The sequence below is a fragment of the Salmo salar genome, chromosome 10 (assembly GCF_965601325.2).
Source record: "Salmo salar chromosome 10, fSalSal1, whole genome shotgun sequence".
In the NCBI taxonomy this organism is placed as follows: Eukaryota; Metazoa; Chordata; class Actinopteri; order Salmoniformes; family Salmonidae; genus Salmo; species Salmo salar.
In genome coordinates, this window is record NC_138300.1 from 25,770,292 (window position 1) to 25,785,469 (window position 15,178).

Genomic DNA, 15,178 nt, shown 5'->3' on the forward strand with positions numbered 1-15,178 from the left:
GTGGAGCTTTGTGTTTGTTCCCTGTTCCCTGCTGGGTAACTGGGCTGGTGGAGGTTTGTTCCCTGTGCCCTGCTGGGTAACTGGGTTGTTGGAGGTTTGTGTTTATTCCCTGTGCCCTGCTGGGTACCTGGGCTGGTGGAGGTTTGTGTTTGTTCCCTGTGCCCTGCTGGGTAACTGGGTTGGTGGAAGTTTGTGTTTGTTCCCTGTGCCCTGCTGGGTAACTGGGTTGGTGGAGCTTTGTGTTTGTTCCCTGTGCCCTGCTGGGTAACTGGGTCGGTGGAGGTTTGTTCCCTGTGCCCTGCTGGGTAACTGGGTTGGTGGAGGGTTGTGTTTGTTCCCTGTGCCCTGCTGGGTAACTGAGCTGGTGGAGGTTTGTGTTTGTTCCCTGTGCCCTGCTGGGTAACTGAGCTGGTGGAGGTTTGTGTTTGTTCCCTGTGCCCTGCTGGGTAACTGACCTGTTGGAGGTTTGTGTTTGTTCCCTGTCCTGCTGGGTAACTGACCTGTTGGAGGTTTGTGTTTATTCCCTGTGCCCTGCTGGGTAACTGACCTGTTGGAGGTTTGTGTTTGTTCCCTGTGCCCTGCTGGGTAACTGGGTTGGTGGAGGTTTGTGTTTGTTCCCTGTCCTGCTGGGTAACTGGGTTGGTGGAGCTTTGTGTTTGTTCCCTGTCCTGCTGGGTAACTGGGTTGGTGGAAGTTTGTGTTTGTTCCCTGTCCTGCTGGGTAACTGGGTTGGTGGAGCTTTGTGTTTGTTCCCTGTGCCCTGCTGGGTAACTGACCTGTTGGAGGTTTGTGTTTGTTCCCTGTGCCCTGCTGGGTAACTGGGTTGGTGGAGGTTTGTGTTTGTTCCCTGTCCTGCTGGGTAACTGGGTTGGTGGAGCTTTGTGTTTGTTCCCTGTCCTGCTGGGTAACTGGGTTGGTGGAAGTTTGTGTTTGTTCCCTGTCCTGCTGGGTAACTGGGTTGGTGGAGCTTTGTGTTTGTTCCCTGTGCCCTGCTGGGTAACTGGGTTGGTGGAGCTTTGTGTTTGTTCCCTGTGCCCTGCTGGGTAACTGGGTTGGTGGAAGTTTGTGTTTGTTCCCTGTCCTGCTGGGTAACTAGGTTGGTGGAGCTTTGTGTTTGTTCCCTGTCCTGCTGGGTAACTGGGTTGGTGGAGCTTTGTGTTTGTTCCCTGTGCCCTGCTGGGTAACTGGGTTGGTGGAGCTTTGTGTTTATTCCCTGTGCCCTGCTGGGTAACTGGGTTGGTGGAAGTTTGTGTTTGTTCCCTGTCCTGCTGGGTAACTGGGTTGGTGGAGCTTTTCGGCGAAAGCACATTTTGCAATATTCTGAGTACATAGCCTGGCCATCACGGCTAGCTAATTTGACACCCACCAAGTTTGGCCCTCACCAAACTCAGATTTACTATAAGAAAAATTGGATTACCTTTGATGTTCTTCGTCAGAATGCAATCCCAGGACTTCTACTTCAACAACAAATGTTGTTTTGGTTCGAAATAATCCATAGTTATATCCAAATAGCTCCGTTTTGTTCGTGCGTTCAAGTCACTATCCGAAGGGTGACGCGCCGGCGCATTTCGTGACAAAAAATGTCAAAATATTCCATTACCGTACTTCGAAGCATGTCAAACGCTGTTTAAAATAAATTTTTATGCCATTTTTCTCGTAAAATAGCGATAATATTCCAACCGGGCGACGTTGTGTTCATTCAAACACTGAAAGAAAAAAATGGAGTCGTCTCGTGCACACGCGCCTCAGTGTCATTGTTCTCAGAAGGACCACTCACAAAAACCCCTGCTGTTTTTCACCCAGAGACTGGAGAGCTCTCATTCTGCTTTCTGTCGCCTTCCTAGAGCCAATGGAAGCCTTAGAAAATGTCACGTTACAGCAGAGATGCTGTATTTTTTATAGAGAGGCCCTAGAAGGAGAACAAATTCTCAGACAGGTCATTTTCTGTATAGAATCTTGTCAGGTTTAGGGCTGCCATATGAGTTCTGTTATACTCACAGACACCATTCAAACAGTTTTAGAAACTTTAGAGTGTTTTCTATCCAAATCTACTAATTATATGCATATTCTAGTTTCTGGGCAGGAGTAGTAACCAGATTAAATCGGGTACGTTTTTTATCCGGCCGTGAAAATACTTCCCCCCTATCCCAAACAGGTTATTAATCAGTGTACAGTTGAAGTCGGAAGTTTACATACACTTAGGTCGGAGTCATTAAAACTCGTTTTTCAACCACTCCACAAATTTCTTGTTAACAAACTATAGTTTTGGCAAGTCGGTTAGGACATCTACTTTGTGCATGACATAAGTCATTTTTCCAACAATTGTTTACAAATAGATTATTTCACTTATAATTCACTGTATCACAATTCCAGTGGGTCAGACGTTTACATACACTAAGTTGACTGTGCCTTTAAACAGCTTGGAAAATTCCAGAAAATTATGTCATGGCTTTAGAAGCTTCTGATAGGCTAATTCACATAATTTGAGTCAATGTACCTGTCTATTTCAAGGCCTACCTTCAAACTCAGCGCCTCTTTGCTTAACATCATGGGAAAATAAAAATAAAATCAGCCAAGACCTCAATTATTTTTGTTGTTGAGACCTCCACAAGTCTGGTTCATCCTTGGGAGCAATTTCCAAATGCCTGAAGCTACCAGGTTCATCTGTACAAACAATAGTACGCAAGTATAAACAGCATGGGACCACGCAGCCGTCATACCGCTCAGGAAGGAGACACGTCCTGTCTCCTAGAGATGAACGTACTTTGGAGCGAAAAGTGCAAATCAATGCCAGAACAACAGCAAGGGACCTTGTGAAGATGCTGGAGGAAACAGGTACAAAAGTATCTATTTCCACAGTAAAACGAGTCCTATATCGACATAACCTGAAAAGCCGCTCAGCAAGGAAGAAACCACTGCTCCAAAACCACCATTAAAAAGCCATACTACGGTTTGCAACTGCACATGGGGACAAAGATCGTACTTTTTCGAGAAATGTCCTCTGGTCTGATGAAACAAAAATAGAACTGTTTGACCATAATGACCATTGTTATGTTTTGAGGAAAAAGGGGGAGGCTTGCAAGCCGAAGAACACCATCCCAACCGTGAAGCATGAGGGTGGCAGCATCATGTTGTGGGGGTGCTTTGCTGCAGGAGGGACTGGTGCACTTCAGAAAATAGATGGCATCATGAGGCAGGAAAATGATGTGGAAAAATTGAAGCAACATCTCCAGACATCAGTCAGGAAGTTAAAGCTTGGTCGCAAATTGGTCTTCCAAATTGACAATGACCCCAAGCATACTTCCAAAGCTGTCCGGCGCTGATCCACGGTCGGGTTCCTCCGGCGACACAGAAGCGGGGGGGATCAGCGGGCGGTGTGGGGGCTATGCCCCGAACCAGAGCCGCCACCTAGTATAGATGCCCACCCGGACCCTCCCCTATAGGTTCAGGTTTGCGGCCGGGAGTGCGCACCTTTGGGGGGGGGGGGGGGGGGGGGTACTGTCATGCCCTGACCTGAGAGAGAGGGTTTGTTTCTCTATGTGGTTAGGTCAGGGTGTGGGGTGTGCATTCTATGTGTTGTATTTCTTTGTGTTGGGTCGAGTATGGTTGCTAACCAGAGGCAGCTGTCTATCGTTGTCTCTGATTAGGAACCATACTTAGGCAGCCTGTTTTTCCTTTGGGTTTTGTGGGTAGTTGTTTTCCGTTTAGTTGTAAGTACCTGACAGAACTGTCTGCTGTCATTTTTTGTTTAATTCGTAAGTGTTCATTCTTTCATTAAACATCAAGATGAACATATTCCACACTGCACCTTGGTCTACTCATTTTGACGCCTGTGACAAGTTGAGAACAAGTTCTCATTTACAATTGCAACCTGGCCAAGATAAAGCAAAGCAGTTTGACACATACAACAACACAGAGTTACACATGGAGTAAAACAAACATACAGTCAATAATACAGTAGAAAAATAAGTCTATATACAATGTGAGCAAATGAGGTGAGATAAGGGAGGTAAAGGCAAAAAAGGCCATGGTGGCAAAGTAAATACAACATAGCAAGTAAAACACTGGAATGGTAGATTTGTAGTGGAAGAAAGTGCAAAGTAGAAATAGAAATAATGGGGTGCAAAGGAGCAAAATAAATAAATAAATACATTAGGGGAAGAGGTAGTTGTTTGGGCTAAATTATAGATGGGCTATGTACAGGTGCAGAGATCTGTGAGCTGCTCTGACAGCTGGTGCTTAAAGCTAGTGAGGGAGATAAGTGTTCCCAGTTTCAGAGATTTTTGTAGTTCGTTCCAGTCATTGGCAGCAGAGAACTGGAAGGAGAGACAGCCAAAGGAGGAATTGGCATTGGGGGTGACCAGAGAGATATACCTGCTGGAGCGCGTGCTACAGGTGGGTGCTGCTATGGTGACCAGTGAGCGGAGATAAGGGGGAGACTTTACCTAGCAGGGTCTTGTAGATGACCTGGAGCCAGTGGGTTTGGTGACGAGTATAAAGCGAGGCGGGGAGCAGGAACAGGACGTACTGGGCTGGGCAGGCGCACTGGAGGCCTGATGCATGGGGCTGGCTTTGGAGGCGCCAGACTAGTAACACGCACCTCAGGGCTAGTGCGGGAAGCAGGAACAGGACGTACTGGACTGGGCAGGCGCACTGGAGGTCTGCTACGTGGGACTGGTATAGGAGGTGCCAGACTAGTAACACGCACCTCAGGGCGAGTGCGGGGAGCAGGAACAGGACGTACTGGGCTATGAGGGCGCACTGGAGGAAGAGTGCGCGGAACAGGCACAGGGTACACTGGTCTTGGAGACGCACTGGAGGTCTGGAGCGCACGGCTTGCACAACCCGTCCTGGCTGGATGGTCACTGTAGCCCGGCAACGCTGCGGAGCCCGTATCGACCGCACCGGACTGTGCGTGCGGATGGGCGAGATAGTGCGCACTACCCCGTAATGCATTTCTCGCCCCTCTGTCCGCCCGCTTCGCAGTGCCCTTTCCGCCAGCACCATTCTTTTTATTTTTATTTTTATTTATTTAACCTTTATTTAACCAGGTAGGCAAGTTGAGAACAAGTTCTCATTTACAATTGCGACCTGGCCAAGATAAAGCAAAGCAGTTCGACAACATACAAAAACACAGAGTTCCACATGGAGTAAAACAACATACAATCAATGATACAGTAGAAAAATAAGACTATATACAATGTGAGCAAATTATGTGAGATAAGGGAGGTAAAGGCAAAAAAGGCCATGGTGGCAGAGTAAATACAGTATAGCAAGTAAAACACTGGAATGGTAGATTTGTTAATTGAAGAAAGTTCAAAGTTCAAATATAAATAATATGGTGCAAAGGAGCAAAATAAATAAAATAAATAAATACAGTAGGGGAAGAGGTAATAGTTTGGGCTAAATTATAGATGGGCTATGTACAGGAGCAGTGATCTGTGAGCTGCTCTGACAGCTGGTGCTTAAAGCTAGTGAGGGAGATAAGTGTTTCCAGTTTCAGAGATTTTTGTAGTTCGTTCCAGTCATTGGCAGCAGAGAACTGGAAGGAGAGACGACCAAAGGAGGAGTTGACTTTAGGGGTGACCAGAGAGATATACCTGCTGGAGCGCGTGCTACAGGTTGGTGCTGCTATGGTGACCAGTGAGCGGAGATAAGGGGGGACTTTACCTAGCAGGGTCTTGTAGATGACCTGGAGCCAATGTGTTTGGCGACGATTATGAAGCGAAGGCCAGCCAACGAGTGCGTACAGGTCGCAGTGGTGGATAGTATATGGGGCTTTGGTGACAAAATGGATGGCACTGTGATAGACTGCATCCAGCTTGTTGAGTAGGGTATTGGAGGCTATTTTGTAAATGACATCACCGAAGTCGAGGATTGGTAGGATGGTCAGTTCTACGATTCTACGGAATCTCGTGTCAAGCTCCTTGCTTGACTCCTTGACTGGCTCCGGTTTGCTCCACGGCTCTCTCCTGTACGCCCGGGAAGTTAGGTCAGGGCTGCCCCCTGACTTAGCCAAACTCCCCGTTTGCCCCCCCCAAAAAAACAAATTTGGGGGCTGCCTCTCGTCCTTGCCTCTTGGTGGATATCGCGCTTCATAGTATCATAAATTCACAAATAGCGATTAAATATTCACTTACTTTTTGAAAATGTTCTTCTGATTTGTCATCCAAAGAGTCCCAGATATAACACATAGTGTCGTTTTGTTAGATAAAATCCTTCTTTATATCCCAAAAAGTCTGTTTAGTTGGCGCCATCGATTTGAGCAATCCACTCCTTCAACATGCAGAGAATTTAATCCAAAAATCTACCCTTAAACTTTGTTTCAACAAGTCAAAATACATTTGTATTAACTCCTCAGATACCCTAAAATGTAATCAAACTATAATATTTCTTACGGAAAGAAGTATGTTCAATAGGAAACCAATTTTAGCAGGTGCGTCCTGTCTTCATGGCGTTCGCAAACACACATTTCCAAGACTGTGTCCCTGTACTAAAACTGCTATTTCTTATTCGTTTTGGAAGTTACAAGCCTGAAACCTTGAACATAGACTGCTGACACCCTGTGGAAGCCATAGGAATTGCATCCTGGGAGCTAAGTTTCAGTATGCCCTTATACTTGCCATTGTAAGAGGATGGTCACTCTCAAAAAAATAAATTCTGGTTGGTTGTTCTTTTGATTTTCTCCTACCATATCTATTGTGTTATATTCTCCTACATTATTTTAAAATTTCTACAAACTTCAAAGTGTTTTCTTTCCAATGGTACCAATTATATGCATATCCTGGCTTCAGGGCCTGAGCAACAGGCAATTTACTTTGGGAACGTCATTCAGGCAGAAATTGAGAAAAAACGGGCCTAGTCCTAAGAACTTTTTAAATAAAGTCCACCTGTGTGGAATCTAAGTGTCACATGATCTCAGTATATATACACCTGTTCTGAAAGGCCCCAGAGTTTGCAACACCACTAAGCAAGGGGCACCACCAAGCAAGTTGCACCATGAAGACCAAGGAGCTCTCCAAACAGGTCAGGGACAAAGCTGTGGTTGAAGTACAGATCTGGGTTGGGTTATAAAAAAATATCTGAAACTTTGAACATCCCAATGAGCACCATTAAATCCATTATTAAAAAAATGAAAGAATATGGCACCACAACAAACCTGCCAAGAGAGGGCCACCCACCAAAACTCACGGACCAGGCAAGGAGAGCATTAATCAGAGGCAACAAAGAGACCAAATATAACCCTGAAGGAGCTGCAAAGCTCCACAGCGGAGATTGTAGTATCTGTCCATAGGACCACTTTAAGCCGTACACTCCACCGAGCTGGGCTGTATGGAAAAGTGACCAGAAAAAAGCCATTGCTTAAAGAAAAAAATAAGCAAACACGTTTGGTGTTCGCCAAAAGGCATGTGGGAGAATGCCCAAACATATGGAAGAAGGTACTCTGGTCAAATGAGACTAAAATTGAGCTTTTTGGCCATCAAGGAAAACGATATGTCTGGCACAAACCCAACACCTCTCATCACCTCAAGAACACCATCCCCACAGTGAAGCATGGTGGTGGCAGCATCATGCTGTGGGGATGTTTTTCATCGGCAGGGACTGGGAAACTGGTCAGAATTGAAGGAATGATGGATGGCGCTAAATACAGGGAAAATCTTGAGGGAAACCTGTTTCAGTCTTCCAGAGATTTGAGACTGGGACAGAGGTTCACCTTCCAGCAGGACAATGACCCTAAGCATACTGCTAAAGCAACACTTGAGTGGTTTAAGGGGAAACATTTAAATGTCTTGGAATGGCCTAGTCAAAGCCCAGACCTCAATCCAATTGAGAATCTGTGGTATGACTTAAAGATTGCTGTACACCAGCAGAATCCATCCGACTTGAAGGAGCTGGAGCAGTTTTGCCTTGAAGAATGGGCAAAAATCCCAGTGGCTAGATGTGCCAAGTTTATAGAGACATACCCCAAGAGACTTGCAGCTGTAATGGCTGCAAAAGGTGACTCTACAAAGTATTGACTTTGGGGGAGTGCTGCATCAGATTACCTGGCCTCCACAATCACCCGACCTCAAACCAATTGAGATGGTTTGGGATGAGTCCGATCACAGAGTGAAGGAAAAGCAGCCAACAAGTGCTCAGCATATGTGGAAACTCCTTCAAGACTGTTGGAAAAGCATTCCTCATGAAGCTGGTTGAGAGAATGCCAAGCGTGTGCAAAGCTGTCATCAAGGCAAAGGGGTGGCTACTTTGAAGAATCTCAAATATAAAATATTACTACATGATTCCATATGTGTTATTTCATAGTTTTGATGTCTTCACTATTATTCTACAATGTAGAAAATATTAAAAATAAAGAAAACCCTTGAATGAATAGGTGTGTCCAAACTTTTGACTGGTACTGTACATGAAAAAGTAACCCCATTATGATATTTTGTGAGAATGTAAACCATGTTACTCCCACCTGTTTTTGGTGATCCAATATTCTTGTCCCCCTTCAGAGCCATAGCCAACCAGCAGCACCGCATGACTGAGGTTGTTGGAGTTACAGCTTGGCTCCTCATATATTCCTGTTTGACCAATAATAACACTGGTTACAATGAGGCAAGCTCAGATAGGGAAAATGCATTTTTTTTATGGAATCAAAAAACGTTTACCTGGACAATCAAAGTTAATATTATGTACAGTCAAACGGAAAAAAAACACTACCTTTAGTTGTCAAGCTTCCAGGTATGAAGACCAACCTGAACTGTAGAATATGAAGCTTGGGTGAGCTGCATCCACAGCAATGGTGATTGGGCCAATGGTTGCCACAGCGTCAGTCAGGGCCTGCTCATCTCCAGTGGGTATGAACCTCTAATCAGTGATCCTGGCAACAGACTGACTGCTTTCATAGAAACAGGGCTGGGAATCCTAGAAATACAGAAAAGTGTCTCACACCTTGTACTTCTTAAATCATATGTTTCTATTAACATTATGTAACGTTGATCTACACGGACAGGACTGAAGCCCATTCTGAAACACATAATCATGGGCATTAGCCATCCAGGCTCCACTGGAGCCGTTGGTGCCATAGGGCTTGGAGCAGTCCACAAGGTTCTGCTCACTCAAGGACACCAGCTGACCTGTCCTCTTAAACATTTGTCCTTCATGGCCCCCGTAGTGCTAAACGCCCAGCAGGAGCCACAGTAGCCCTGTGAGGAGAAATCAACAGAACTCAAACTTCCTAGTTTGCACTGACATTCTACTTCCAGAAATGTTTAAAGAAAAGCCTCACCTGGTCTTTCACCTCAGTGACATAGCCCATGGCTCTGTAGTAGACGGTAACAGCTTCTAACTTCCGAGCACTGGCACGGAGCTTTCGAGCTGATGCATTCTTCCCTTTATGGCACCTTGCAAACGTGTGTATTCTTGCCTTGTCTACGCATGGCAGAGAGAAATTCCAACGTGATTTAGTATGAAATGTATAAAAGAATCAATGGAAAATAAATGTTTCAATACACTAAAATTAGAACAATCTCTCATAATGTATACAAATGGACAGAAATTAGAACAGAAAGAGGAATGTTGCAGCTCTCAGTGCAAATTGCTCAAAGTGGATCATGATAAGTAACTCATACAAGTATCTTGGACTATAACATCCTGTACCAAACAAAAGTGAAGATGATCACTTACCAGGTCCCCATATTTATTCATGGCCATGGTGAACATCCTTGTCCCTCTGAGAAAACTGTTATTATTCTCATCAATCACCCTCATGTTGTCCTCCCAAATGGCCTTCCTCTCAATGTCATCCCGTTTCAGAATGAACAAACAAATAGTTGATTATTGTGAAGGTGTGTGTCTGGGAGAGAGAGAATGAATTCTTGAATGTTTACAATGCGTCTTCATGTAGGCCTATATGCAGTTGAGTAGCCTAATCCAACAGTAACTACTGAGGTGTGTTTGTGAATGCAGTCTGCGTCTATGAGTACGTGTATAAAATAACATCTAACCTTCTTGTCGTACGACACACCATTGCTCCTCTTCCATGTTTGCCACTCTGATGGCCCCTGCACCTCCTCATCCGAGTCTGACGCCATGTGGAGAGGATCAGACAGGAGTATAGACAGCAGCACAGCTCTCCCCATGAGGCTGTCCCATTGAACTGGAGGGATGGATGATCAGAGTATAGTATTTCACCAAATGTGTTCTGTTGTAAATTACTTTGCTGCAATTTCTACCATTCTGGAGAGAGAATTCTATGGACACACTATAAATGCTCTGAGATTCTGAATGTAATGTTATAAAATCAATGCAATCAAGTTAGACTAAATGAATGTCAATTACCTGCCACCATCTGCTGGAAAGTTGGGCTGTCTTGTCTTCATGTTCTGAGACTAACTCCACACTCTGACCATGACCGGTCATCACCGCCTCTTTCATTGCCTGTGATGAAGGGTGTGCTCCCCACAAGCCTGTCTGAATCCCCATCACCTACACACAAGAGGGAGGTGCCAACAGGGGAGAAAACAACCCTTATTAGACAACCCCAGGTCACAGAGTGTAAACACGATATGTCACTATTCAAAGTAGCCTACATCAGAGTTTTTTTTACACTCCTCACAACAATAGCTTAGCAGTGCCAAGAAAATATGCTGGTCTACTCTAAATACAGCCCATCTCTAAAAACCTGCCAATTATCTACAATTAAACAGATAAAACAACACCTCACGGCACAACGTGAACTGTGAAGAGAGACACACACAAACACACACGCATACATACTCTAACACACACTTTACACACACACACATTGTAGTATTGCACATTGTAATTGTTTTTATCCTGTTTGGACACCAGGAATGGTATCTGCTGCCTTGGTAGCAGGCGAGCAGCTAATGGGGATCCTAATAAATACTAAAACATTATGCACCCTGATATTTTGGTGTCAGGCTGTGCTTTTGTGTAGGCCCAGGCACCCATTGCATCGTTGAAGCTTGTGCTTATCTTCTGAATGACTAGCATAGCCTGTGAAAACAGTCATGTTTCTTCTCCCAAAGTTCATCACAAACTAATACCTTTGAAACAGTTGTGGCAGCAAAAGCTGCTTAACATGCAGGCATGCAGGTAGCATGTGTCACAGTACAGACACTACAGGTGTATGGCTGAGGACTAGATGGAGTCAAATAAGTTTATTCAACGCAATGAATGCATTAGCCATTAAGAAAACAGATAATTAGTAAGGTAAATAATTAAGTAAACACAGTTCTTTCCTCAAACACAGATTCTGCTTGTAAATGCCTTATTTTTTAATCTTTATTTAACTAGGCAAGTCAGTTAAGAACAAATGATTATTTTCAATGACAGCCTAGGAACAGTGGGTTACATTTACATTATACATTTACGTAATTTAGCAGACACTCTTATCCAGAGCGACTTACAAATTGGTGCATTCACCTTATGATATCCAGTGGAACAGCCACTTTACAATAGTACATCTATATCTTTTTTTTTTTTTGGGGGGGGGGGGGGGGGATTAGAAGGATTACTTTATCCTATCCCAGGTATTCCTTAAAGAGGTGGGGTTCCGGAAGGTGGTGATTGACTCCGCTGTCCTGGCGTCGTGAGGGAGCTTGTTCCACCATTGGGGTACCAGAGCAGCGAACAGTTTTGACTGGGCTGAGCGGGAACTGTGCTTCCGCAGAGGTAGGGAGGCGAGCAGGCCAGAGGTGAATGAACGCAGTGCCCTTCTTTGGGTGTAGGGACTGATCAGAGCCTGAAGGTACGGAGGTGCCGTTCCCCTCACAGCTCCGTAGGCAAACACCATGGTCTTATAGCAGATGCGAGCTTCAACTGGAAGCCAGTGGAGTGTGGAGCGGGGTGACGTGAGAGAACTTGGGAAGGTTGAACACCAGACGGGCTGCGGCGTTCTGGATGAGTTGTAGGGGTTTAATGGCACAGGCAGGGAGCCCAGCCAACAGCGAGTTGCAGTAATCCAGACGGGAGATGACAAGTGCCTGGATTAGGACCTGCGCCGCTTCCTGTGTAAGGCAGGGTCGTACTCTGCGAATGTTGTAGAGCATGAACCTACAGGATCGGGTCACCGCCTTGATGTTAGCGGAGAACGACAGGGTGTTGTCCAGGGTCACGCCAAGGCTCTTAGCACTCTGGGAGGAGGACACAATGGAGTTGTCAACCGTGATGGCGAGATCATGGAACGGGCAGTCCTTCCCTGGGAGGAAGAGCAGCTCCGTCTTGCCGAGGTTCAGCTTGAGGTGGTGATCCGTCATCCACACTGATATGTCTGCCAGACATGCAGAGATGCGATTCGCCACCTGGTTATCAGAAGGGGGAAAGGAGAAGATTAATTGTGTGTCGTCTGCGTAGCAATGATAGGAGAGACTATGTGAGGATATGACAGAGGCAAGTGACTTGGTGTATAGCGAGAATAGGAGAGGGCCTAGAACTGAGCCCTGGGGGGACACCAGTGGTGAGAGCACGTGGTGCGGAGACGGATTGTCGCCACGCCACCTGGTAGGAGCGACCTGTCAGGTAGGACGCAATCCAAGAGTGAGCCGCGCCGGAGATGCCCAACTCGGAGAGGGTGGAGAGGAGGATCTGATGGTTCACAGTATCAAAGGCAGCAGATAGGTCTAGAAGGATGAGAGCAGAGGAGAGAGAGTTAGCTTTAGCAGTGCGGAGAGCCTCCGTGACACAGAGAAGAGCAGTCTCAGTTGAATGACCAGTCTTGAAACCTGACTGATTTGGATCAAGAAGGTCATTCTGAGAGAGATAGCAAGAGAGCTGGCCAAGAACGGCACGCTCAAGAGTTTTGGAGAGAAAAAAAAGAAGGGATACTGGTCTGTAGTTGTTGACATCGGAGGGATCGAGTGTAGGTTTTTTCAGAAGGGGTGCAACTCTCGCTCTCTTGAAGACGTTACCTGCCTTGTTCAGGGGCAGAATAACAGATTTTTACCCTGTCAGCTCAGGGATTTGATCTTGCAACCTTTCGGTTACTAGCAACACATCTGCCACGCTGATCCTCAACACTGGAGCTCCCCAGGGGTGCGTGCTCAGTCCCCTCCTGTACTCCCTGTTCACCCACGACTGCATGGCCAGGCACGACTCCAACACCATCATTAAGTTTGCAGACGACACAACAGTGGTAGGCCTGATCACCGACAACGATGAGACAGCCTATAGGGAGGAGGTCAGAGACCTGGCCGGGTGGTGCCAGAATAACAACCTATCCCTCAACGTAACCAAGACTAAGGAGATGATTGTGGACTACAGGAAAAGGAGGACCGAGCACGCCCCCATTCTCATCGACAGGGCTGTAGTGGAGCAGGTTGAGAGCTTCAAATTCCTTGGTGTCCACATCAACAACAAACTACATTTTAGTCATTTAGCAGGCGCTCTTATCCAGAGCGACTTACAGTAGTGAATGCATACATTTCATTTCAGTGCTGGCCCCCCGTGGGAATCGAACCCACAACCCTGGCGTTGCAAACACCATGCTCTACCAACTGAGCTACAGGGAAGGCCAGAATGGTCCAAACACACCAAGACAGTCGTGAAGAGGGCATGACAAAGTCTATTCCCCCTCAGGAAACTAAAAAGATTTGGCATGGGTCCTGAGATCCTCAAAAAGTTCTACAGCTGCAACATCGAGAGCATCCTGACTGGTTGCATCACTGCCTGGTACGGCAATTGCTCGGCCTCTGACCGCAAGGCACTACAGAGGGTAGTGTGTACGGCCCAGTACATCACTGGGGCTAAGCTGCATGCCATCCAGGACCTCTACACCAGGCGGTGTCAGAAGAAGGCCATAAAAATTGTCAAAGACCCCAGCCACCCCAACCATAGACTGTTCTCTCTACTACCGCATGGCAAGCGGTACTGGAGTGCCAAGTCTAGGACAAAAAGGCTTCTCAACAGTTTTTACCCACAAGCCACAAGACTCCTGAACTGGTAATCAAATGGCTACCCGGACTATTTGCATTGCGTGCCCCCCAACCCCTTTTTAGCTGCTGCTATTCTCTGTTTATTTATCTGTTTTATGCATAGTCACTTTAACTATACATTCATGTACATACTACCTCAATTGGGCCAACCAACCAGTGCTCCCGCACATTGGCTAACCGGGCTATCTGCATTGTGTCCCACCCACCACCCGCCAACCCCTCTTTTAGCTACTGCTACTCTCTGTACATCATATATGCATAGTCACTTTAACCATATCTACATGTACATACTACCTCAATCAGCCTGACTAACCGGTGTCTGTATGTAGCCTCGCTACTTTTATAGCCTCGCTACTCTATATAGCCTGTCTTTTTTCTGTTGTTTTATTTCTTTACCTACCTATTGTTCACCTAATACCTTTTTTTGCACTATTGGTTAGAGCCTGTCAGTAAGCATTTCACTGTAAGGTCTACACCGGTTGTATTCGGCGCACGTGACAAATAAACTTTGATTTGATTTAGTCCAACGCTCTAACCACTAGGCTACCTGCCGCCCCTTATAGCCTATATTAAATAATTAGTCAGGAAAATAATCCTACACTAACGTTACCTTGAATAGAACAAAACCTTGTGCCATATATAAAACAATAGCCTATGTTGCCTCAGTGTAAGCCAACTACTATCCTGGTTTTAATGTCTATGACTACTACCCACAAAATTAAACTGTAACAGAATCAAACTCGATGCATTTGTTTGAAGAAACGACTTCAAGGGATTGATTCAGACAGAGCGCCACACGGAATTGATTCAGTGAGCAGACAGAGCGCCACACGGAATTGATTCAGTGAGCAGACAGAGCGCCACACGGAATTGATTCAGTGAGCAGACAGAGCGCCACACGGAATTGAGTCAGTGAGCAGACAGAGTGCCACACGGAATTGAGTCAGTGAGCAGACAGAGCGCCACACGGAATTGAGTCAGTGAGCAGACAGAGCGCCACACGGAATTGATTCAGTGAGCAGACAGAGCGCCACACGGAATTGATTCAGTGAGCAGACAGAGCGCCACACGGAATTGATTCAGTGAGCAGACAGAGCGCCACACGGAATTGAGTCAGTGAGCAGACAGAGTGCCACACGGAATTGATTCAGTGAGCAGACAGAGCGCCACACGGAATTGAGTCAGTGAGCAGACAGAGCGCCACACGGAATTGAGTCAGTGAGCAGACAGAGTGC

The 15,178-nt window shown here is 46.0% G+C and overlaps 1 pseudogene; it reads right to left on the reverse strand.

Annotated features, from left to right (window-relative positions):
- Positions 1-8,319: 8,319 nt before the first annotated feature.
- Positions 8,320-10,079, reverse strand: LOC106613475 (procathepsin L-like; annotated as a pseudogene).
- Between the last annotated feature and the right edge of the window lie 5,099 nt (positions 10,080-15,178).